Here is a 26,886-nt window from a genome sequence, read left to right as displayed (position 1 = left end):
ATATTTTCAATTAGTAATGCCAATTCACAATGACGTCACAATTGAATATTCGTGACGTAATCGCTTTAAAAAAACAATATAACATGTTTTAAACAAGGGCCTTGTTTTGAACATGTTTGTTTTAAATTGGATTTATGTCTTAAATGGAGCCCTAATTATGGAGGTATATCTAGGCTCCTCCTCGCCATCTCATCCGTGAAAGCGGTGTCTTATAAAAGCCTAGAAGTAGGCCCTGCTACAAGTCTGCAGCAACGGAATAAAATGAAGAAAATTTGCCTGGTGTAAGTAAGTGACCATAGTAGTCGACAAACACCATGAATACCACAAACAAACAACAGCTACACTGCTACAGTATAACTGTATAGTGCGAAATGAGACAAGCTTGATGGACGGATATTTGCCATTCTCATACCTCTGATTTGAGACCAACTGAACTTGATTTTTGCTGTATTTATTTTTAATTTGGAATTTAATTCCATTTCCAAGTTTTTAAGAATTCAGAAATTCTAATGAATATCTAATTTGGAAAAAGACTAGTGTAACCATAATTTTAATTCTAATCTAATTTGGAAAAGCTGAATATTATCTATAGGGAGAGCAAACCATTACCGAGAATGGACATTACCGAGAATGCCCTTACCGAGAATGGATATTACCGGTATTGACCGGACATCTATCTACAGTAGTCCAAATATGCTCACTTGAATATCACTTGTGCTATATTTTTGGTTTCATCGACGTAAAATTCGTCCAATGTCAACTCTATTTCATTGCCGGTAAATTCACGTTATGAAACCCTGCATTAAGCAGACTATCAACAAACAAAAGCGACTGTTCCTGGAAATATACAATAGAGTATCTCAAAATATGATGCAGTACCTTTGCGCCTGGTATTTATGCAGGATCGCCATTGCTGTTGATAAGGATAATTAGTAATAGCTTCCCACTTACACGAAAAGACTTCTTGCAGTATACACTAGCATATATATGCGGTATATAGGATACTATATTTCGTAGAACTCTTACAATTGACCGACGGACCGACCTTTCGATATCGCATCAGATCTGCTTTGAATGGGATTTATTCAAGTTGCAAGTCAGGATAAAACTGACAACAGTAAAACAATGTCGCGCGAGTGTGACAAGTTGGATAAATACTCATCAAGACACAAGGGTTTTCAAAACAATGCATCTGGAACTTCAACTCGCCTTAAGACCATTACCGGAGTGTCTGTCGATCAAGTACTCCTGTGCGAACCCATCTCGCGAACACCTCATTTTGTTTATGTTAGAATTGCCAGTCTGTACAAACAATGAAAGACTTACCGTCGATTGTAACAAAATATCAGGTTTGAGCTGCTAATGCTAGCTTATAATAGAATCTATCTTCTATATCGAGGGAGTTTTTCGTTGCTCTGCGTTCAACGCGGAATGATGACTCGTTTTGATGGGTCGGTTATAGGCGTGACTTCGCTTTTATAGGCTTTCCGATATGCTTTATGTGATTAATTGAGAAGGAATTTATCATATTGTAAATATTTGTAATCTTAAACTTATGAACTTCCCAACTCGTTTCAAGCGACGCTCTCTCCTACATACGTAATAAACAAATTCTACTAGAGATTCGAATGGCGTGTCTGGAGCTTTATCAGGACCTGTTCTCTTGCACGAATTTGCGTCTGCTTAACAGAAGACTTGATCATGCGACATGAATCCATTTTAATCTGTATTTCCGGTCGTAGACCAATTGCTACACAAAGGTGATGTATCAAATGCTTATCACCTTTCCAAAAACAACTAATACGACGCAATCAACAGTATAATAGGCATCATCCGTCCGCAATGACAAGATCAATTCACGCTTGAACGCACTGACCCGATACTCGTCTTTGGTAGCAGAATGTCGACTGGTCTTCTAAAACAACAAGGGGGTTGCTGGGCGCAAAGTGTTACATAAATCTGTGTTTTCCTTAGATTTCCGAATTTGTGTGATCTCCATGACGCATGGCTGGTAAATATCGAGGGTTGCCTAATGTTTTGCGCTGACGGGTGTCGACATGGGTAAATAGCGATTATAGTTGGTGAAAATTAATGCCCACACATGAAGAAAATGAACCTTCTTTTATACGGCGAAATGTGACAATATTTACAATAATATGGAATAATATAATGAATCGATTTTGAATTTCGCAAAATACTTTGTGTCAGTGATGCAACGACATCAATAGTAATAGGTACAGCTGGCTCGTCTTACCGAACTTGAAGATCGCTTTTATCACATGCATTGCAAGAATACATTTATTATTGATCGACAACTTTTCGGGACTTTCTTATCAAAAATTATCGGTACAATAAAGGGATTCAAACCGATGCAAAAGGGAATCGGTGTGGCTAGGTTTGCCGTAAAAATCACAAATGGAGATCATGAATTTCACATCGTAGTACATAAACAAACTATATAGTAATGGGCGTGTAATAAGTTATACAGAAAGCGGTCGAGAAATTAAAATAATTCGGTTATGCGCAACCGAAAACAACAACACATAGCCTACACCTGTAAAATAATCCGAGCATTTGTAATGCTATTGTCATAAGTTGGGCTGCATTTAAAACAAAAATCAATTTAAAACAAACATGTTTAAAACAAGGCCCTTGTTTGATACATGTTTTTTTAAGCCATGCCGCCACGAATATTCAGTTGTGACGTCATATTGGATTGACATTGACAATTGAAAATACAGGGTAAATATAGCTCCTTTGACGAAATAGCTACGTACTATAGCTGTTGAACCGACTATTCAGAGGGTTACAACCATCCCATACCGTATACGTAGGCTATATCGGGTGGTACTCATCAGTGGGCTCAAAAAACGTGTTTTTTAGAAAGTATTTACACAGTTATGGCATAATTATACAACTTGATAAATCACAAATTTTTTTTTAGAAGACTGTTGTTTAAAACACTGTTTGAAACATGTTTTAAACAAAGTATTTTAAACAACCAGTTGCTTTAACTGCAACCCTAGTCATAAGCCACCTCGCTATATATGAAATATATGTAAATACTTTGTATAAGCTAAAATATAGAAAATGATGCCTCTTGAGATGCATGAATGTGCCGAACATTATATCATATATGAGAATCATATTTTCTCGCAACGTGTCTCGATTCTCTGCAATGCCAAATTACTGACCAAGTCCTTTCACACGCAGACTCAGGCGAGATTAAAGCGCGAGCATATTGCATATCAGAATAGACGTAATAATGTTTTTAGGTTCGGGATTTCATACGTAATAGGAGTTGAAGCGTGAAATTTCGCGACCTCTGTGATGGATATGCCTTTCTTCGGGTAAGAGAAATAAATCTTGTACGACGTCACGCCGGATGCCTGAGCAAATAAATACGAAAAGGTGCAGAATGTTCACCTGTCCGTGTTGGAATGACGAATGAAATGAGACGCGGGTCGCAAAATCTTTGTCGTGAAAATGAAACCCATTTTGAAAGCCGATACATGCAAAATAAGACATTGCTAAGTCAATCGTGACAGGTAATTAAAAAAGGATTGCATCATCACGATATCATATATATTATATGATGAATACAATGTTGTACTCATAAATGGATGTCCAGTCTCCAGCTGTTCTCGAAAACAGATAAAATCAAGCAAATTAAGAAACTAAAATGTGTTGTAACGTGTAGAACGATTTTACCAACCATGTTAGCACGATACTTTAGCAATCTATTCGTGCCGTTAAATATCTACTAAAAAATAGTGAGCAAAATAAGTGTGAATTGCGATTTTATTATCCGTACGAATGTTATACACTATCTATTGCTGTCTAACTAATTTTGATTGCCAAGAAATCGGATAAATAACACATCTGAAATACACTTTAAATTGTGTTCCTTGCCTGCTGATATCAAAAAACATCGTCACATCAAATACCGCATTTCTGTAAATCATGCATTGTGATTTGGTCGATACTGATATTTACCCAAACCAATCAGAGGATGATGAGTGATGATTACTGAATTGTGGAATCCTCTATTCATTCACGAAGAGTTACTGAAATAATTAGATTATTGTGTTATGTTCCTGAAATATCTACATTTTTGCATAGAGGTGTCCAACACCAGTCCAAAGTTTGTTTGTGGTGTTCATGGTGTTTGTCGACTACAATGGTCATTTGCACCAGACCGATTTTCCTTATTTTTGATTCCGTAACTGCCGACTTGTAGCACGGCCACGTCTAGGCTTTTATACGACACCGCTTACACGGATGATATGGCGAGGAGGAGCCGAGATAAACCTCCAACACTAAGGTAGGAATTCAGGAGTCGAACCCTCAACCCATTGGTGTTGGAGCTGTGGATTATACCACTACGCTATCTCGCTACTGCCAGTCCAAAGTGGTCGCGGGCCAAGTTCGTCAGGACCGTAACTGCCGCACCCCAAACCTCCCAATTGGGGGGGGGGGCGAGCTCGAAGGGGACCCAAGATTATTTCGTCAATTAGCATAAATTATAGAGTATATGGTTTTAAATTTATGCAACTTTTTCAAAAAATATTTGCGCTTTGCGCGATTTAAGTTGCCAAATATCTTGATTTTTTGGTACTCTTTCCACAAGAAAAAAAATACGCAAGATTTATAGAAATGGGCATATCGGCGTTGGCCATTACCGCGTCACGATGCACCAAGACATATAAAGTTTTAGACCATGTAACATGCGACTCCAAGAAGTGTGATAGAACGATCGGCAGCGAGAAAACCTTGGCCGAAAAGGACTGCCCTTATACTGACCGAAAACTTCGTTATATATACAAAATGCATATAGGTTTAATTGTCCATAGGCGCCTAAATGACTGGCGCTGAATGTTCCTGTCTTGGCAATCTGAACCTCACAAGACAATAATACCATCCCGCAGGGAGAAATTATATGCCAGTGAAGAAATACCAATTTGAAATCGTGTGCGTCTTTTAGTTTTGGGCGATTCTATATTTTTTGATATAGCAGACAGGAGGTCACGAAATAACATCGCGTTACGGAGTCATACCAACGGGCCCTGCAGTTTCCAAGACACCTCACTCAGCTCCACCGGTAAATCTGATTACGTGAGGAGAGAGGACAAGAAATTGATAGCAATATATATGCAATTCACGAACTTATTTACAGATTTTATCATGAATTATCGAAAATTTTCGCGCTTCGCGCTGGCTCTCTAAACAGTACGACTGATTTCCAGTGTAGGGATGACTCGAGCCACCTTTTTCGTAAGACTTGACTTGACTCGAGTCACTTGACTTGACTCGGCGTATCAGAAATGTGGATTGACTCGTGACTCGGAGCAACATTCACGAGTCAATTTCATGTCATCAAGTCATTGGTGTCGATAAAAATTACTGTATCTTGCATATGGTCGGATTTTTCGCGAAACGCTGGTGTAACCCGTGAGAGCGACTAGTCATTCAATGATTGTTCGTTTTACTGAGCCTCAATTGTTCTCTCACAGATAAACTGACCGCAAACGAAGTGATCGAGGCTTACAGATTACGTTGTCGTAAACTAGTATAGTAAAGTAATTTAATAGCAAAATGTCTATTTCTGTTCTCTGTTCTTACCTTGACCAAACCTCTTGTTTTATTGAAATTGAATTGGAACATAGTTTATATAGTCCTCAACCATTGGCGCAGGCTCGAATTGTATCGTATCAATTTGTAAATTGGTAATGTATTGCATCTTATCAATTCGTTTCTCTATTCTCTATTTTGGCTGGTAACTATATACTGAGGCTATGCAATTTTCACGTAGTTTAGCAGTTCTACGTATATGTGAACGACATAGCGCCTTCTTGCGCGTATATTTAACTCTATATTCGTTCATCGTTTCAAAATCAATTACCACTCAATCTGTATTTCAGACAGCTAGCAAAATGAAATGACGTAGTCATGCCTCATACTTCGAAAATGCAACTTGGACTTGAATTGTGACTTGAATCGTGACTTGACTTGACTTGACTCAACTTGACTCGACTTGACTCGAGTCACCTCCAAAAATCGAGTGACTTGACTTGACTCGAGTCAAAATTTGCAATGACTCGAAATGACTCGTAACTCGAAGGAAGTGACTTGATCCCAACACTGCTGATTTCGTGGCAAAAGCGAACAACGTGATTAGGGGTAGGTTCATCACCCTATGGGAGCACAAGACCCAAGTGTTTTGGGGGGGCCTGACTAAGTGCTGTTTCGTTCCTGCCAACGGGCATACGCCCGAAGGTGTTTAATTATTATTGACGGGTCCTACCGTTTCAAACACACCACACTCGGCTCTACCTGTAAATCTTATTACGTGAGCAGAGAGAGGATTCAAATTGAAAGCAATATATATGCAATTCCCGATCATTATGACCGATTCAATCATAAATGATATAAATTTTTCGCGCTTGCGCGTTTAGGCGAGAAAAGCTGACCCAGCAAACGGCCCCCAACGTAGATTACTAGTAGCGGTAAAGAGCGAATAGCCTGTGGGGGTGTGGGGAGCAAAGCCCCCCAGAAGTTAGGTTTATCATCATATCGGGGGCTCAAGGCCAACGTTTTTTTTTGGGGGGGGGGGGCTGACGAAGTGCTGTTACGGCCCTGGTCCGCATCATAGCATTTTTCTATTAGGGGAGAGAAAGCATATTATTGATGAAATCCATAATTGCCCGAGTGTCTTCATAGCACTGGCTGATTCTATTTAGATTGTGATAAGTGAACAACTGCATACATAAGGTTCACAGGTTGCTTATTACCTGTATTATATACCATTCAATGAATAGATGATATATTCGTGAAGCCGGACCAATAACTGGTCGAGTAGCATTGGGGGATCTAAATGTATATGAAGATAACAAATATACTATTTCAATCTTGAAAAATCGTAAAAATATACATAACAATACATCAGCATCTGGAAGGAATTGAACTATTGCACTAAAAAACTTTGCGGCTCCGTGTTGAAGACCCTTGCTCAGTGGAAGATTGTTAGAAATACATTGCACGGCGTTGTCAAAAGTGTTTTCGTGAATAATATTATTATATTTTTATTTATAATATTCTTAATTTGGTAAATTAAAAAACGCATGCGTTACGTAAGTCATTTTGATGAATGACAAGTCAAGTTGTGTTATTGTGATACTTTAGAGTTCTTGTTTTCGGCTTGGTTAGTCTGCAATGTCAATATAATTTTGTACAGGTGAAGACGTCACTCGACCCTATACGTTGAACTGTGCAGAATCGTTTCACAGCAGTTTTCGACAACCGTGACCCCGTTTCTGTGGTTTAAAGCATTTACATGGCCTTAATGGCCAGGTCGACAAGCAGATTGTCTATGTTGTGGCATACCGGCGGTACAGGTGCAGCGTCTGGTTGCCCAATTATCGATTTTCCTCTTTTCCGTCGCTATTGCGTTCGCGGCCATTTTGTATACGTACCACCTCAGGGATATCTAGATATCCATGGTATCACATGTAGAGATTTGAGACTAGGTAAATAAGTACCAAGGTTGACTCTAGGATTCCTACCTAAGTGTTGGAAGTTTATCTAGGCTTCTCCTCGTCATCTTATCCGTGTAAGCGGTGTCTCATAAAAGCCTACAAGTGGGCCGTGCTGCAAGTCGGCAGCTACGGAAAAATGAACAAAATTAGCCTGGTGTCAATGACCATAGTAGTCGACAAACACCATGAATACCACAAACAACAACAACAACAACCGACAAGGTTACGTAGTTCCTACATCTATATCCACACAATTCATTGTGTTGTTATCATGTAGTGTTACAATCATTTTCAATATCATGTGCTTATGCTGTGTGGAGTAGCACTAGTATGAATGTAATCGGAAGATTTTGGTGTAAACTGGGAAATATACAGTTCTGAGTATATATATACTATATGTCAACCTGTACCAACCTGGCGAACACTTGCGCTTATCTGCAAGCCTGGGGTCGTGTGAATCCCAGCAAAGAACCACTGCATTGTTTATATACAATATACATTACATGGTTTGTGAATTCATAGCGTAATTGAATTGGGCAAATGCTCGCGAACGCAGTCCCATTGGTAACGCCCGCACAATATGTTCAGTTGTTCACCTCCCGCGGGGTGTATCTCCCCTATATACACAGAGTCGAGCAATTGGAAAATCTTCAGGTTTTCCAAATCAGAGTAGAATCAGAACGATAGCTGCACAGTTTGTGGCAGTTTAGATTAGAATTACTGGAGATTGTATTAATTTCGGAATCAGAAAGAAAAACAACACAAATCAAATTCAGTTCATATCAAATCCGAGTCTACTACCATAAGCACGAGAATGGCAGATGTTCGCACGCCGAGACTGGCTCGTTTCTCTTTATAATACAGTTCACCTGTAGAATTTTCGGGAAAATCAGAAATTAGATTCGAACTAAAATTAGAGAATAGAAACACTTCACAAATTAGATTACAGCTTGATTGCTGACATCTCGATCTATTTAGTCTATTTAGACAGCTAGAATTATATATAATAGTCCAAGTCGGTATATGCATGAACCTATGTATATAGAATGTGCGCGATGGCAATCAGCAGCTTGTTTTCGAAGACAATTACAGTGACGGGCGCAATGTAGAAAGTAGCATAAAGCATTGATATTAAATCGCATACGAAAGTATATGTGGCCGCCAATGACGCACCATCGTTTCTCTTCTTGTGCATTGCGTTTTATCTCTTATTTACGAAGTGAACCGTGGCGCAAGCACGAGCGATCTACCTTGTTCTCGGTCTCGTTTGAAAGTCCTTCACTGTCGGCGATTGCGCAGACCGAAAAAGCCAGCTCAAAGCGACCGGATGTGACCCGGAAAATTTTCACGCCATCGCGAAATAGCGAACGTATCGATTGTCGGTGACAAGGTCGTTGCAGTTCACTGTTCGCGTACCCAAATCGCAACATAGTAACAAATCCTTTGAGGACGGCGCACCCTTTCTACGTGATATATTGCTTTCAAATAGAAGACGAGGAAAAACAATTTCCACTGATTCCACGATAATTCCGTACGTCCATTTTCCAGGTTGTGACGCAAGTGTACGTGAAAGAAGTAAAATATTATTTGAAGTTCTGTACCTCCAAGAGTTTCTTAAAATATAAATTGATTAGACAAAGTTCATTTTATTCTGACAGAAATATAGCGAAGCCGTCACAGTGCTAGCTGAATTGGTATGTCATATGTACTCACAAATGTTACCATTGTAGATATAGGACTAAACAAGATACAAATCTAGATTACAGCTTAGCGAGGATTACAATATTTTGACATCCGAAAAAGAGAACACATTTTACAAGTTAGAAAAGTTATAATAATGGACGATGAAACGGGTAATTTGAAAATTTTTACGGCTAATACTATTGTGTTGACTAAAGAAAAAAAAGGTCATTTCTCCAGCTCGACTCTCGAAAGACCCGCTCTAACTTAAAATCGGTTGTGATTGACCTTTTTAGTCAACCTTGCCGTCACTGCCGTCGCAATCCTTATGGCGTTTTAGGCATCCTCGGAGGACGTATGGTAACCCAAATCTCAGTAAACTTTTAAAATAGTTGTCCTAGGCTTAGAATCAAAATATATGCTGGTTGCGCCATCTTGCGCTCAGCTTTCTTTTCGGCGAGTTCGCAATGCGAATTGAAGACTTCATGGTCACTAGCGATGATAGTCACTCACTATTCCCCACTTGGTCCACATCATCCTTCGCTTGATCATTTTTGCGGTGCCATAATCGAATAAATTGTACAACCACCTATATGATGTTCCATAAGGGGAGATGTAAATAGGTTGAATTGATTTTATCATTAATATTCGTAGGTGCACACTACACATATACATTATACGTGATCAAGTGGTGTTTAGGGAAAGTAATCATAAAACTTGAGCAATATGTTCACATTCCACACGATTAAGAAGACTATGAGGCTCTCGCAGGTTGGCTTCGGTCAGGGATTTCTAGAACTAGAAGTAGTTCTAGAAATCCTTGGCTTCGGTCCATATTAATTACTTTGTTGAAGCATGTTCTTATTTCTTGACCTCTGCATGGTAAAGATTGTCGCTAATCTCAATATATTATTGGCATTGGGTAGCAAGTGGCGCGGTGGGCCAAGCGACACTGTCACGACACATTGGTTGTTGGTTCGAGTCTCGGCTCTACCAAGTTTCTATGTGTCGGAGGTTTATCTGGGCTTCTCGTCGCCGGCCACGCTGCGATTGCAGTGACTTTAAAAACCCAGAAAGTACAGTGTGCCGATCATGAAAGTCGGCTGCTAAGATACGGTGTACGAAGACGCATTGAAGAGAGAGGGAGGAAGTGCAAGACTAGAGCCATGAAAAATGCATTGAACTGTTGAAATCGCCATTGTGACATTGTCGTGGAGCACAAAGTCTCATAAGGCAATAAGCACCACTGTGGTACCTTATCAATACAATATTATTGGCATCACTTACAAATGCAAGACCCAACTAAATAAAAACTCCTTTGGTCAGACACGTCGTGAAATTCCAATTCGCACTTTTTCATGGGGACAATATTTTCCCCTTGCGATCCGCATTGTTACCGCGAGGGTCTGATTGCGAGGACAGAACTATTCGGAGCCAGGCACTGAGGCATCTGGTCATCAACATCGCGAAGGCTTCGGCCAACTTGCGTCGGTTTTATCGCCTTCAATAATTTTGGGAGTGCATTTCGCGGAGTACGCATGTTGGCCGAAACTTTACATGTCTATATGCGTCCTGTCACGGAAATGACCGGTAACTATTTCACTAATAGTCCCCAAACGATATACTGCACTGTGCACCCCCAGGAGACTAAATTACCCCAACGGTCACCAACGGCATCAGTTGGTACCAGGAAGATGTCGTTTTCTCGTAATTGTGAATACAGCAGGTGAACTAAATTAAGCACGAATAAATTTGTTAGGTTTAAGGCCTACTCATCTGCCCCTACATACTCTACTTTATATTCATTTGCGAAAATTCACGAAAAGCATGGGGGAACCAGAAGGAGCAAAGGGGCCATGCCTCCCTCCCAAAAAAATCAATCGCAAATTTTCGTAAATTAACAGAAGGTGGAGTAATGTTGGACAGATGTATTCAACTTTCGGTTCGCTTCGATACGGTTTATTAGCAATTTTATCAGTTCAACACACCACAAAAATGTGATGCAATGAAAAGATAGGAAGGTGTCGAAACGTAACGGAGTAGTCTTTGAAATCAGACACCCGCCTTGGCCTAGGCGATGTAAAGAGGAGGCCTGCACAGATTGCACACTGAATGAAAAGTAAAAGAAGATATCATTGAAAAGCAAGCGACAAAAATGAGGTGACATGTCACATAAGGCGAGATCGACAGGTCAGGTCATGGTCCAGTAATCTTGAGGACGGACTATAGTATTCATTTAGTAGAAATTGCTTATATTTCGATTGGAATGTAGACATGCTCGTCGACTGTCGGATAGCCGGTGGGATACTGTTCCACACGTCAGGTCCGGCATATTTGATGAAGCGATGTTCTTTTCGGCCGACCATATGGTAATTGGAATGCGTGGACGCGCTTGTGTCGTACTTGTGCGCTTTTGATTCCGAGGTAAAGAAGGCATTGAAATATTCGGGGCAATGACCGCAATAGAACTGATACATGAACTATGCGATTTCTAGTTTACGCATATCTTTTATGTTAAGGACACTGAATTTCTTCAGCAGCGACTTGTTGGATCAGGGGTGGACAAACTAAGTCCCGCGGGTCGCATGCGGCCCGCAACACCGTTCTGTGCGGCCCGCGAGAGTCTAAAGAAACTTTTTAAAAATATAGATAAAATGCATACTAAAAATCGAAATAATGCAGAGACTTGATTAATTTTTTTCTTAGTATATTTCACCATGATAATTCAGTGGTTCTCAAACTGGGGGCACCCCCTTGGGGGCGTGAAAGCATCTGAAGGGGGGCGTGAAGCTAAGCTCAACTAGAAAAATTTTCGCGCTAGGCGCGAATTACATCCAATTCATAGTTATTGCTCTGTATTTAGTATGAATTTCACATTTTAAAGTCTATCATCCACAGTCGTAACTTTCCATGTCATCAAACTATTCATTAGGTTTGCTAGCGTCCTGGTTGCGTTTTGTGATATGACGATGAGGGGTGCGCGAAATCTTTCACCATCATAAGGGGGGGGGGGGCGTGTCTTAAAAAGTTTGAGAACCACTGTTGGTTATTGAGGTTGGCCAGCCCATGAAATCTCGCGACTATGTTTCTGACGCGTGTACGATATCACCAATGCAATGTTCGGTTTGAGATATACTATCTCCACGTCCTCACTATATAATCAAATACAATTATTGCGTTTTGGTTTATAATCCTAATTTTATATAGTGCGGCCCGCGAACGGATTCAGATGTTGAATGCGGCCCGCGAGCTCAAAAGTTTGCCACCCCTGTGTTGGATGGACAACCAGGCCCCTTTGGGGCCCCAACTATGATACGAAGTACGTTATGTTGTACTTGAAAAATTTCCTTCGCGGTTTGCGCGACATATAGCGTCAGTTAGGGCGGAGATAATAAAGTTGGATTAGCAATAAAGTCGATTATCGCGTTCGTCAGAACTTATCAACCCAGAATTAAGTTAACCTGTTGATCACAGTGCATAAAGTTAGTGTTAATCTCATGATTTTACAAATCGGGACAAACGATAGAGAACTCGTTATCTATGAAAACTGCGTACCATTCATACGCACGAATATTTCCGATACTGACCGTGCCGACTCTCATCTAGGAATAATGGCTTCACTAAACAATCAACAAATTATGTACCCGCCATTGCACAGCGATATCCATATTCTATAATTCGTTTCTTAGCTGTACCGAACGAATTGGACACGGCTTTCATTTCCCGTTGATGATAATTCTAGCTATTGCAGTGGCAGTATAGAGTCATACTCTATAGTGGCCAGGGCATGGTATGGTATGGTATGGTATGGAAGTATGGTATGGTATGGATCGATATTTTGGTATGGAATATGGAACAATGCAAGTATGGTATGGAATGGAAGATTTTAATCTATGGTATGGAACGACATTTCCATACTTCCATACTTAGGTGTTTTATACATTTCATCGTGATCTGTGCAAGCTTCATGAAGCATACGTTGATCGCTGTTGACGGAATACGGTCGCTTTTGTTATGTGTGAACGTGAACTATTGAATGCTGTGTAGGAACAAATACACGCTTGTGCAACGGTTTTAGGAGCACTTGGAATTACATGATTTTGCGATGTAATAATGACAACAGTAATGTTGATCCGATATTCTATTAGTCTAGACCAGTGGTTCCCAACCTTTTTGGGTGGCAGGGCCAAATTTAGAATTTCAGAGTACGGTCGGGGCCGCACGAATATCAGGGCAATGAAAGGAACCCAAAATAGTCAACAAAATATGAAAATTGGCATTGTTCCGATCATTCGCTTGACGCCATTGGCCGTTGTGTTGCCGCGCTCCCGTTGTTCAGAACAATAACCTTTGGTGGCTATTTCGGAACAGTTTTATTGCCCTGGCGAGATTTCAAGTCGTATTTTTGGAATCAGTGCGACACTTGCTTTCGATAAACACCGACATATCAAATTATTCGGACGCTTGGGTCGCGAGCTATAGGACTACCAATTATGCTGCTTTTTGCCGGCTAAGCAGTACGCATCTCGGCGTATTCAATCGTGAGTCACTTGTTGCACATCTATCCGTAAATTAGTTATCAATATCCAGCCGTAACAGCACTTCGTCAGGCCCCCCAAAAATTTTCTCTTGCCCCCCCCCCCACAGGGTGATAAACCGACCTTCGAAGCCCCCCATACCCCCCTCAGGCTAGACGGCTGTTTACCGCTATTTATCATATAAATCGGGTGTCTGTTCTAGGCAGCTTCTCTCGACTAATCGCGCGAAGTGCGAAAAATTTCTATAATTCATGATTGAATCGGTCAATATAATCGGGAATTGCATATATATTGGTATCAATTTTTTTCCTCTCACTGCTCACGTGAGCAGATTGACCGGTTGAGCCAAGTGAGTTGTGTTTGAAAAGGTAGGACCACTCTATAATAATTAAACATCTTCGGGCGTATACCCGTTGGCAGGATCGAAACAGCACTTCGTCAGGTCCCCCAAAACACTTGGGTCTTGAGCTCCCATAGGGTGATAAACCGACCCCCCATCCCGTTGTTCGCTACTGCCACGAAATCAGGATCACCGGTTAGTGAGCCAGCGCGAAGCACGAAAATTTTCGATAATTCAAAATAAATAAGTAAATAAGATTGGGAATTGCATATATATTGCTATCAATTACTTGTCCTCTCTGCTCACGTAATCAGATTTACCGGTAGAGCTGAGTGAGGTGTCTTGGAAACTGTAGGGCCCGTGAATAATAATTAAACATATTCGGACGGGTGTACCCGTTGGTACGACTACGTTACATGATGTTATTTCGTGACCTCCAGTCTGCTATATCAAAAAATATAGAATCGCCCAAACGTACTAAACTAAATAAAAGATGCACACGATTTCAAATTGGTAGTTCTTCACTGGCATATAATTCTTTCCTGCGGGATGGTAGCCTATTTGTCTCGCGAGTTTCAGATTGCCAAGACAGGAACATTCGGCACCAGTTATTTAGGCGCCTATGGTCAATTATACCTATATGTATTTTGTATATATGACGAAGTTTTCGGTCAGCGTAAGGGCAGTCCTTTTCGGCCAAGGTTTTCTCGCTGCCGATCGCTCTGGCACACTTCTTGGAGTCACATGTTACATGGCCTAAAACTTTATATGTCTTCGTGCGCCGTGGCGCGGTAATGGCCAACGCCGATATGTCCACTTCTATAAATCTTGCGTATATGATCTTGGCGGAAGAGTGCCCAATACTTAAGGTACTTGGAAACTGGTGAAAAAATTTTGAATAAGTTGCATAAAATTTCATAAAATACTCTATAATTATGCTAATTCACCAAATAATTTTGGGCCCACTTTCGAGCTCGCTCCCCCCATTGGGGGGCTTGGGGTGTGGCAGTTACGGTCCTGTCAATACCTATATATATGCCTATATCTATAGGTACTGCTCGTTCAACTGGAAAGTTAGGGCACATTGCATTGAAACAGCAGTGACGTAATCTTATAGCAGTCTACTCACAACTTTCCTGCAATCCTAATTGAAAACTCCAGACTCCAAGCCAAGCAAGAGTATTTTAAAAATATAATTTCTTTTTTCATAAATCGATTTCTCAATATTTTTGCGGGAGCCGCATGCGGCCCTCGGGGCCGCGGTTGGGAATCACTGGTCTAGACACGACGTCTCAGAGCAAAATGTATCGTGTGACGCAATAATTGGTAATGTGGGCTACTCCGACTACTCCGAGTATTTACTTCAAACTTGCATGTGTCTCATGCCAATGTAACGGAAATGCAATGATATTCTTATGGAGCAGGGGCGGGCAACTTCTCCAGTCAGCGGGCCGGATATAGGAAAATCAAGTAGTAGGCGGGCCGGATTGCTGAATGGATACATTATTCGCGCATATATACAAGGAATAAATCGTATTTAATGAATATATTTTATCGAGAGCAATATGTTACTTCAGAGCCATTTCTCGCCGATAATGACAATGCAATGTGGATTTGAGAACAGCATTGTCATACAGGCGCCGCAATGTCTGCTTCTCGTCTCTGATCAACTAAATCACGGTGCAATCCTTAATTAAGATTTCAAAGCGTTTGATAAGCCCGGTACCCAAAATTTACCAAGATTTCATTTCTTTAGGGTCGAGTACATCGTAAATGCCGATAATGCAAGTCTTCTCGCTTCGACGAACTTACGCGTAAGCTCCACTCTCGCACGCTGCGCAGTGCGCACACCTATATAATAACATACAGTCACTAAAATTTGACGTTTAGGCAAGTAGTGGGGAATCTCGGCAGACTGGGGCCGCGGGCCACATTATCATGCAAGACGGGAAACTGTCCGCGAGCCGGACAACATCTCGTCGCGGGCCGCATCTGGCCCGCGTGCCGTATGTTACCCGTCCCTATTATGGACTGTCCTAGATAACAATTTGCTGACTATCTCATTTTGCTCGCGGAAGCTGCAAAGTAGACGTACACGGCACCTCCCCACCGTGAACTAAACCTCACTAAAACAGACTCTGTAAAACTATCACCAGGAATTAGATTCGCATCATGGCTATAGTTTCAGCAAAAATGACATCCGAAATATCAATAATATAGGTGCTAGAAAAGGTACTATACTTATGATATTGAAGTATTTGAAAGTATGGAATATGTATCAAGTATGGTATGGAACAATGTCGGTATGGTATGGAAGATTGCAAGTATGGTATGGAGAGAGTAAGGCAAGTATGGAGTATGGCAAATTGTCGTTCCATACCATACCATACCACAGTGGCGGCTCGTGACAATATCGGGTGGTGGGGCAAGGGCTGCGAGCGACTTTTATCAACATGACGTCACAATGGCGTTTTCCAACGTAAAAAAGTAACTTTAATATGATGGTCACATGAATTTCCCGACAACAGTGATTTTAACGTAGGTGCCGCGAGAGGTTTGCCGGTGAGCCGTGACTTGAAGTGTGGTAACAAATGTTTTATTCATTTTTTTTTAATCAAAGGATTATTTTACATAATGTACGTGAACTAAGAATCGTCCCTATGCCACGAATCAATTATCAGGTCATCCTTAGTAGCATGCGTTATGATTTCATGGTAGAGTTAGAGATTACGCAAATCGATAGGCCGTCCGAAAGTGTTTCGTACACGATCCTGGTGTGTTACGACCACTGAGCTGGTGGTTACGAGTTACGACCAGGTGATAGGCAACCAAAGCGGAGGTACCCGGCGTACGATTGGATCAATGGACTGGACAATTTCTATCATCATCATCATTGGTTTATTAGCAATTTTATCAGTTCAATACACCACAAAAATGCGATACAATGAAAAGACAGGAATATGTCGAAGCGACAAGGAGTAGTCTTCTAGACCTTTCATTTTCGCTCTAAAGGCAACTGCGTAAACTAGCCTAGGTACGGAGCAAAGATTCAATACGATTCATGTTCGCACTTGACTTGACCAGACTAATTCCAATGACTAGAACCCGAGAGATTGCGTAAGCCTAACTGCAAAGGTCAACGACTTCGGACACATACGCAATTGTTATCTCATAGATTGGGCCTGTCATATTGAATCCAGAACATCAATTTGAATGGTCTTTGAAGAACTAAGGACAGCAGCCTCGGAACTTCGGTCTCGGAACAACATAGTACATTTTGGCCTTGAAACTGGAGATTGTGACGCAACACATACGGCTTACTGTCTGCTGCCAAATCGCCGTTGGAAAATATATTAATCAATAAATACATGAATGAAAGCCGTAAACTTAGCATACTGTTACATGAAATCATCGAGAAGTAGCATTCGCAACCTCATAACCCATTCCGGCATGGTACACTGTCAAAATCAATACAAACAGACGAATACCGAACTTTGAGTAAAATAGATCGAGGAATAGGCTGATCGAATGATCAGCTGTTAGCCGACATCGAAAATGAAATAGCTATCGCATTTGACAGGGGATTGTAAGCAAATGGTTTGAAGGCCACAATTTCACAGTGAAATGCACATTGGCGAATATAAAATTATGTGAATATTTGAATGCAAACCGAGAATCTTAGTTAGCTGTTTCATGCGATCATCGAGATATACCATTGGAAATATCATCACCGATCTCGTTATGGAACGCAGACTAGATTAGCACAGACAGACACCGGCTTTTCCGTGAGATCCGCAATGATGTAGGTAGGCTAAGTATCAGATCAGCGCGCATCTCTACCATACTCGACCTCGAAAACGAAATAACTGCCTCAATCATTGAGCGTCAACTTTAAGACTTGGCACCGCGTTCGATACTAAAATCAAGACATACCGTGCAAAAGCTCATGACAGATCTAGGTATGGAACATCGTTAAAATCAATAGAGACCAATAACGGCTTTTGCGTAAATCTGTCAGCGATAAATGAAGAGTCAGCTCTCACTCGACTTTGGAAACGAAATTACCACCCACATAGTTCAGTGACAAACTTAAAACTTATTACAGCGGTCGATACTAACATTAAGACTTACTGTGCCAAATATCATGACCGATCTCGGTATGGAACATCGTCAGAATCAATGGAGACCAATACCGGCTTTTGAGTAAAATCTGTTTGCTGTACAATGTACATGATAGATCAGCACACACTGAACTTCGGAAACGAAATTACCACCCTTATCTTTGAGTAGCAAGCCTGAAACTTGGAGCAGTGCTAAATACTACCTTCACGACATATCGTACCAAGTTTCAAGAATTATCATGGTGCGAAACACCGTCAAAATCGACATATACCAGCAAAGGTCGAGTCAACGCATATCACGGTAACCGAGTTCAGATATAGATACGATTGTTACATCACACCTTAAGGGCGACAGGCATAGTTGCCCCACTTGCTCGGCCATTTTACGAATAGGAGAGAGTAAATCACCGTTTCTTTATTGTGCGCGGCTTTGAGAGAATAGATAGTGAAAGCTTGTTATGAGCGCTACCGGGGCAAGCCCCGGCTAGGCATTCACAAAGCGAAAACACAGAAGAGAATTCGATTTTCGCAGAGACTTCGCTATGTATGGGCATTTGTTAGCGAAAGCACAAGAATAATGCGGGTTTCGCCGTGATCTCGGTATATACTGATTGCTGTGCGTCTATAAATGGTTAAATTGTTATTGAACAGAATTTTAGGTGGGGCAATGCCCCAGTTGCCCTATAGGACGAGCCGCCACTGCCATACCATGCCCTGATAGTGGCAGCATAGTGTCCTATATGGTGTCGACACAAGCAAATCTCACGCCTCAGTGAAATTGTATCACGTCACATTTTCCATTTGGCTACAGCCAAATCTCTCTCGTTTCGCCAGACAGCATTGTTGCGTCTCAATGCAAATCTCCATAACAATGAAAAATTCGAGGCTGATTGTGGGGGTTCCAGGGCCGCGAGCGGAATAAAATTTATATTTTCGTAATCAGTGCAGAGTCAGCTTACGATTGATACCCGTTTCACCAAATTTAATCCTCGGCAAGCCGGTCAAAAATGACCGTCAAATTGGCTGTAGCCAAATGGAAATTGTGACGTGATACAATTTTACTGAGGCGTGAGATTTGCTTGTGTCGACACCATACAGGACACTATGGTGGCAGTATCATTAATAGCAGGCTGCTGTTTCATTCAACAAATTGAGAACTGACAGCCTATAACGCGTTTTCGCATTATGATGCAACAGATAACGCCACTTGATTGAAAACTCGGGTCGGGACACCTCGACTAACCATCGCGAGTAACCTTTCCAACTTCATGCGTCGCGATTAGTCAGTATTTAATCACGCGATCAGCATTCTTCCTGATCAGCTAACTTTATTATCTTCGCCTAAAATGTGTCCCGATTAGCAGTTTTTAATCACATGATTAGCATTCTCCCGGATCAGCTAACTTTATTATCTCCGCCCTTAGGGTTTTAATTGTTCAGTATGCGCCTCCCGATAAATAAACATGAAAATAGGTCTAAATACGCGTGATGTACAGAGTTGAATCTTACCGTATTGTCGTGTGCTGCCTACGGTCGCGGGACAATTAGACACCAGCTGTTCAGCGCAGAAAAGACACCAAGGCAGATACAGTATCAGCCATAACGAAGTGCGATCCTAGAACGATCGCGATTGAGCCTTGGCCAAAAATCACACCAGATGTCCATGCCCTTGCAATCTGAGTCCCGCGGTAAAAATGCGACCAGCAGAGGAAAATATTAGTCGCCGTGAATAGATTCGATTGGGAATCGTCCGCGTCTCGCCAAATAAGTTACTCTTTTAATTTTTAACGCGAAACAATAACTTCATAATGTTAGGTTATTAAATCAATCAATCAGGTTTATTAATATTATCATCGTTTCAAAAACATCACAAGACTGCGATACAATGAAAAGATAGGAAGGTGTCGAAACAACTTGGAGTAGCGTTTAAGATCAGACACCCACCTTAGCCTAGGCGAAGTAAATAAGAGGCATGCACATTGCACGCTGAATGAAAAGTAATGCAGAGAATATAAGGCGCAAGCGACAAAATGAGGTGGTATGTGGTGGAGGGCGAGGTCGATGGTAGGTCGTGGTCCGGTAATCCTGACCTTATTCGCTAAAGGTCTTTTGCTTGCAAGTTACAAAGCGGTGTTTGGTGAGCCCTGGGGTGGTGTTCATTGGTTACGAAACGAATCTCCCATTCTGCACTTGCATAAGAGTTCAAGGCAGTGGCGCAGCAGCCACTTTGGCGCCTATGGCTCAGCGCCATGGCCGGTAGGCTTATAGGGGGCGACATAATGTGAGGTGATGACTCTTTTTTTCTATTTTTAGTCAACACTACAGAGTAGGGTCACCCCGTCCTCCTTTTTCAGGTTTCCGAAAATGTTCTCTGAGGACGCCTAAATGCTCCTTTTTGGCAATTCGTCCTCCTCTACAGCTTTTAGAGCTAAGATAGTGGATAGATTCTAGTGTAAATGGGCATAAATGACGCTAAATAGGAAATTCGTGGTTCCAACAAAAGGGACGACTTTTTTTTAGTCGGACAACGTAAAGTGTGAAGGAAAAACTGTATTTCTGGAGTTGAGCCGCAAAGTTGACCTTTTTTTATTAGTCAACCAACCACAATGTCGTGGAAAATTTACCTTTTTTCCGGATTTTACTCCAGCATTCTAAGTCTGAAAATTCTGAAAAAGTATCCTCCTTTCCCGATTCCAAAATATGGTAACCCTACAGGGGTACTGTAAAAGGTGGTCAATGCCCAATGCAGGGGTCGAGGCGAAGTGATGACCTTTTTTTAGTCAACACAACAAGATTTCCAGTAAATGTAATTGAAAAGACTGAAACTATTTCCAAATTTGGGCGGCATTTTCAACGAAAGACATGGGCGGTAGCATATGCTCCTACGCCACTGTTTGAGGGAGGTGCATCTTGGGAGTAGAACGAGCGGGAGATCCAAGAAACATGTAACTATAGAATGTAAACATGGAACGGCAACGACCGATTTTGCAGCTTCGTTCCGCTTCGCTGAGGCTGAAGTGGAGAATTGTTTTGCGTAAGCGACTGTAGGATTTCTGGCAATCCACGTCACGCTCCAGTCTTTGACGAAAAATCACCCTTAACATTTGAAATGTGCATTGTTCAGAACAATCGGATAACCGCGACACAATGGCCATAAAAATGACCCGTTGCGACTCTCCGATTGTTCGAACAATGCCGTGAAGGGCGGATTCTAGGTGGATCAGTGCCTGATCACATTTTAATTTATATTTTCGGAATCGATGCGAAAGTAGATTTCTATCAAGACCAAATTCAGTAATTTCTGCGCTCTGGAAGATAGCTTTTGGATTGTCAGAAATCCTACAGTCGCTTACGCAAAACAATTCTCCACTCCGGCCTCAGCGAAGCGGAACGAAGCTGCAAAATCGGTCGTTGCCGTTTCATGTTAACATTATACAATGTAACCCTACACCAAAATGCTTTGAGACGAGTTGTTTGAAGTATAGAGTATGACTGGAGTCACGACTCGATTGTTCTCCCATTGTTAGCCGGCAGAATGGTCACGGTCAGATGGCTGCACCCAAAACAGGATCGCTCAGTGCTTGTTTCTATGGCATTCAAGGCGATTCGTCGTGTATTTCTTGAAGTTGCGTCGGATTTAGTTTGACAGTTCAACATTTAGGTAGCGGCGGAGAGTCGTTATGACTAGTGAATATTACCGCGTAGCCTATGTTACATATCTCACGAGATTGATGTGATATTTTGGCTTTGATCCTTAATAGAGTTTGCTACGTATATAAATATAATGGCCGGAGGTATATAGAATATCTGGTTCGTGTGCATTGGCTATTGTGAGATGAATTCATGGAAAGGACGACTGAAGTATACTTCAAAGTGAACAACTGGAAAGATTTTGAACTATATCGATATGCAGTTCGCAACATCTTTGATTGAAAATATGTCCTATATCAGGGGTTCTCAACCCGCGGCCGCAGACGTATATTTTGCGGCCCGCGACATCTTTCATTATTAACGCAATTACTACTATAGCACAGTATTGTTACATATTAATTTAGCTACTTAGCTCTCTTATCGCCCGTCTCTGTTTCGATTGATTACTCATTCTTTGGTGTGTTCTGCTTTCTTGATATAGCTCTGGTTGAGATTGTTATTGTTCTGAATCGGTATTCGGCTGGACTGTGGTTCAAGGGAATCCCGCTGCGTAGTACAGCTTTATAGAGTATTTAGCTCACCGCAAATGGTTTGAACAGAAACAAGAACAAGGAACGGGAAATTAAACGTCAAAAACTGGGTCTGTAACTCTGCATTGAACAATGAATTTGCTTTCTCAGATATAAATGGAAAACCGATGTGTCATATTTGTCGAAGAACATTTGTCGTTATGAATCGTAGAAGCTTAAAATAATACCACGACAGTTTCTTTTGCAGTCATACATATCGCCTGATTCCTAGAAAAAACGTTGCTAGCTAGATGTCAAGCCCAGCAATCCATATTTCGAGATCGTTAATATTGCCGACGACGATACAGTCGCATAGTTCAAAACTGCTTGGAATATCGCTAAACCCAAGAAATCTGCTAGAGAAGGTGCATTTCAATAAAACTCTAACATAGGCCTACTGTGAGAATACTTTCGGAACTTATCCGAAAGGAAAACAGCACCCTGTCAAATTTCGAAGCTACAGTTGTCTGAATCAATCGTGACCAGAAAAGTAACAGCAATGTCAGTCGTTCTTTTATCGCATGTTCCGAAACGTGTTGCCGCGTGGACTACTTAAGCCTAGCATTGGACGAATCCACCGACTTCACATAGGCTACATTACATAGCTCAATTATCTGGGCGCATTTTATAAGAGTGGACATATTTGTAGTGGAAATGCTTGCAGGGCAAACGTGGGCAGGGGACTAGCGAAAAACATCAACTTGACAATGCTGACTTCTGTAAATATATTGGTGCAGGGTTTCAGCCATGGAAGGAAAGGAGAAGAATTGATTGGCTTGCTCAGAAATGACCCCGAACGCCAGACTTCTCCTCATGTCACAGAGAGCTCAAAGTGATAATGGCCTCTGTAACGAAAAAGTTACCGTAATTTTATACTTGCGCGCTCACGCATTGAAACAGAGAGTTCGGTTCTCTGGTGGAAGAGTTTGAAGGTGCATATACCGATTTGGCAACGAATGCAGTGCACCCTCCATGAAGGGATTAATTTGTGCCACTGGCGGATACATATTCACGCGAAATAGCAACTGCAAACTCACGAACGCTGCCCATTAATGCTTTAGAATACATAAAAATGCCCGTATACGACTGGTTAATAGGCTACAGTAACGTAATTTTAATAGAAGCCCACAAATACATGATTACAATGTTCTGCGGCCCGCAGCGTCTTTTGCTGTTAAAATGCGGCCCGTCATACAAGGGAAGTTGAGAACCCCTGTCCTATATTAACTGCAGAAATTATAGTATGAATATAACAAATATTATCGCAGCAGTCTTGTAGTCTTGTATGCCTTTCCGTTAACCGCAGAAACTTGAGTATGACTAGAACCGGAGCCTTGTGTAATGTTAATGTTCTGCTTGATCTCGATTCACAATAGTCAGAGCTTACTCCTTGGAAGTATGCAAAATCGCACTTGAATAGAACTCGTTGTCATTGCCAAAAATACAAGAATACCCTGGAATTCGCTTGGAAGACCTCTGCCGGTCGACATTAGTAGAAAGCCAATGCACCACGTCAAGGTTTCGACCAACGCATTGGTTTCCTTTTTTAGGTAGGGAATCTCAATGTGGATAGGCAGCATTTGCCACAGAGAGAAAAAACTACCATATCAACACTACCAGAAACTACATTCGCTGCATCTTTTCTTGGTCATGGGTTCCTGGCAGACTTTTATCCAAGGATTTTGATCACCATAGGCATATGTTGTATTGACACCTTTCCCTCTCTTTACAGCCTTACGCTGGCGTAAGGCATTTACTGAGTAACTGACTTGGCTAATATCTGGATTCCTGCTGTATCTCATCGAAGACCGCTGTTAAAAAGGCAATCATTAATTCAGGTTAACATTCGTGAATAATATTAATGAATGTCAACTGAAGTTACCAAAGATTCAAATGCTGCTTCCAGAACATCTTGTGTTAGGACTCTGAAAGATACTGATTCCATAACACCATTCAAAAGCCGAATTGCTAGCTTGACCATGTTCTTGGTCCATATTTGTATAGAACTCTGAACTTAGTGTTCACTTTTGGCCTTCTTGAAATTGGATGTAAATTTCACTGACGTGTTACTAGTGGTAACTAGAACCACATAGTCGGGTGGTTATAATGGGACCTATGAGCATGGAAGCATTTCCTGCCAAAAATCTCAACATTTTTAACGGATATGCTGGAAAATAAAAGAATATTTCAATGTACTCAGAATTGCTTCGCGGGCCGGATGAAATCGTCTGGCGGATCGGAGGCGGCCCGCGGGCCGTATCTGTGACAACCCTGCTTTACATTACAGTAAACCCCACAGTGATAGCAGTAGCAATTGTAAAATTGGTAAAGAAATACCATGGCTTATACAATTCCAACAATAACAAAAAAGCAAAGACTTTCAACAGCATCATGATTGAAACAAGAGGTTTTAAAGTATAGAAAATGGTGCTAAAAAGCATATTGTTCATTTTTTCAAGCTATCTCACAAACATTTGGAAAATCTGGAAGACTTTTTCTGCTTCTCATGCAATGCAAACTTCGCAAAATTGTGAGAACAGATGTTATTCAAGTGTTTCATTGCCTTGTCCATGACATCCTCAACCTCATTTAGGTCTGAACCAGATTGAAGTGATACACAGTATGAATCAATTTGTTATAGAATGGATCGCATTGAATTGCCTCAAGTAGGCTACCATGAAAAAATTCATCTGTTTCAGGGGTTTTGCCATTTCTTTACTGTGGATAACATAAAAGCGGAGAACCATGCCATGAAACTGTTCAGACGGGCTCTTCAGTCTTCTGCATCACTTTAATGAGGTTTCCCAATGGCGCTGCAGTTGTTATGCATGTGGCAATTGCTTCGTAGGCTTGCTTAGAAATGGCTCCCAAAAGCACTCCACCAATATATTGAAGTATGTCTAAAAACACGTCAAAGTTTTTCCATGGAAAGGCAAAGTATAGGCTATTTACTTTCCAGATTTCTTGCTATTGACTCCTCCAATCTCTGTGATTGGATGCTGCTCTTTACCGCAGATGAGAGAATAAAAAATCTTCAAAAGTAATGCTGAAGCTGGCAATTGTGGCAAACCCAGAAACTTCTTAGCTTGATGGCAGATATTAGAATAATGTTGATAAAATCCGTCAACACCAAGTTTACAATATTCAGAATGTAGTTTTTCCACCAATGGAACAGCTTTGGTCATGTCTAGTTCCTTGAATGATGGGGCGTATTCAAAGTATTTTTTGCTATTTACACAAGCCCCCTTCAAAACAGCAATTACAGCATCCTCAGATAGATTCCAATTACTGATGAGAACTTTATGATTTTTGAAATGTTTCTTCAAAGCTTTCACAGTAGGAAAGGATGCTTCGCATCACTGGCGTAGCAGCATGTGCTGCCGCCCCTGGCTCTCGCTTAAATGCCGCCCCCTCCCTAAGTAGACAGCAGCAAATTTCGACATATCATCTATTGATTTTCAAGCAATCTTGTCAATACAAATAATTACAAATAATATGCCGCATCTCAGCCTCACCGTCTCAACGTTAATAAGGCCAAAATAAGACGGACAAGAAATAGCGAACGAATGTATTGTGCAAATAGAAATCAATGGCCGCCTCAAAACTTAACTTTTCGGGCTTTCACTGAAGCAAAATCAGCGATAATAACCTCGAATTCAAGTTTTTGAACGTATTAAGTCACTTTCTATAGACAGAATGGATAGAGCTGATAGCCGATCATCATTCATAGTAGAACGTAAATAAGACTTAATCAGTCTGAGCTTTGAGAAGCTCCTCTCACAGCTTGCAATTGAAACACCAATGGTCAGATAAAGTTTCAGGCACGAGCATAAATATGGTGTCGAATCAAGTAGCTTTGCATTAACTAACCACTGCTCCATACCAGCCTCTAAAATCCGTCAATTTCCACAGCTAACTCCAAAAAGTCCACCTCGTCGTCATAGGTGCTATTAAAAGCGCTGGTGAATGAATTGTGACTTTCGCTTTGCAGCAGCGCGTGGGGATTAAAAAATCCAAACATTAAGTGGTGTAGGCTATGCCGGTAAACCTAGTTTGAGCTTCAAGTTTAGTTGTCACACTTGAATACCCAGACAGGCCTACAGCTGAGCCAGCTAATAGCAGCATAATTGGTCATGGTCATCATATAGTTGGCCAGGACCTCCGAGCGCTCGAATTTAACAATACTGATCTTAATCGAAAGCTATTGTTGACCTGATTCCGGCGCTCCGATTGTTAGGAACAATCGGCCTTGACGGCTATTTTGGAGTGGTTCTATTGCCATATTAAGATATTAATTCGTGTTTTCGGAATCAGCGCGACACTAGCTTTTGATTGAGACCAGTTTGATTAAATTTTAGCTCACGGGATGCCAGCTATAGGAATACCAATTACGCTGCTTTTAGCCGGCTGTGTACACTGTGTAGCCTCATTTTGCCGCCCCCTTGGAGCCTG

This window comes from Botryllus schlosseri, chromosome 16 (genome assembly GCF_051294905.1).
Source record: "Botryllus schlosseri isolate E-star chromosome 16, Bs_hap1, whole genome shotgun sequence".
Lineage (NCBI taxonomy): Eukaryota > Metazoa > Chordata > Ascidiacea > Stolidobranchia > Styelidae > Botryllus > Botryllus schlosseri.
The sequence above is the reverse complement of the archived record's forward strand: the minus strand, read 5'-3'. Positions refer to the sequence as shown.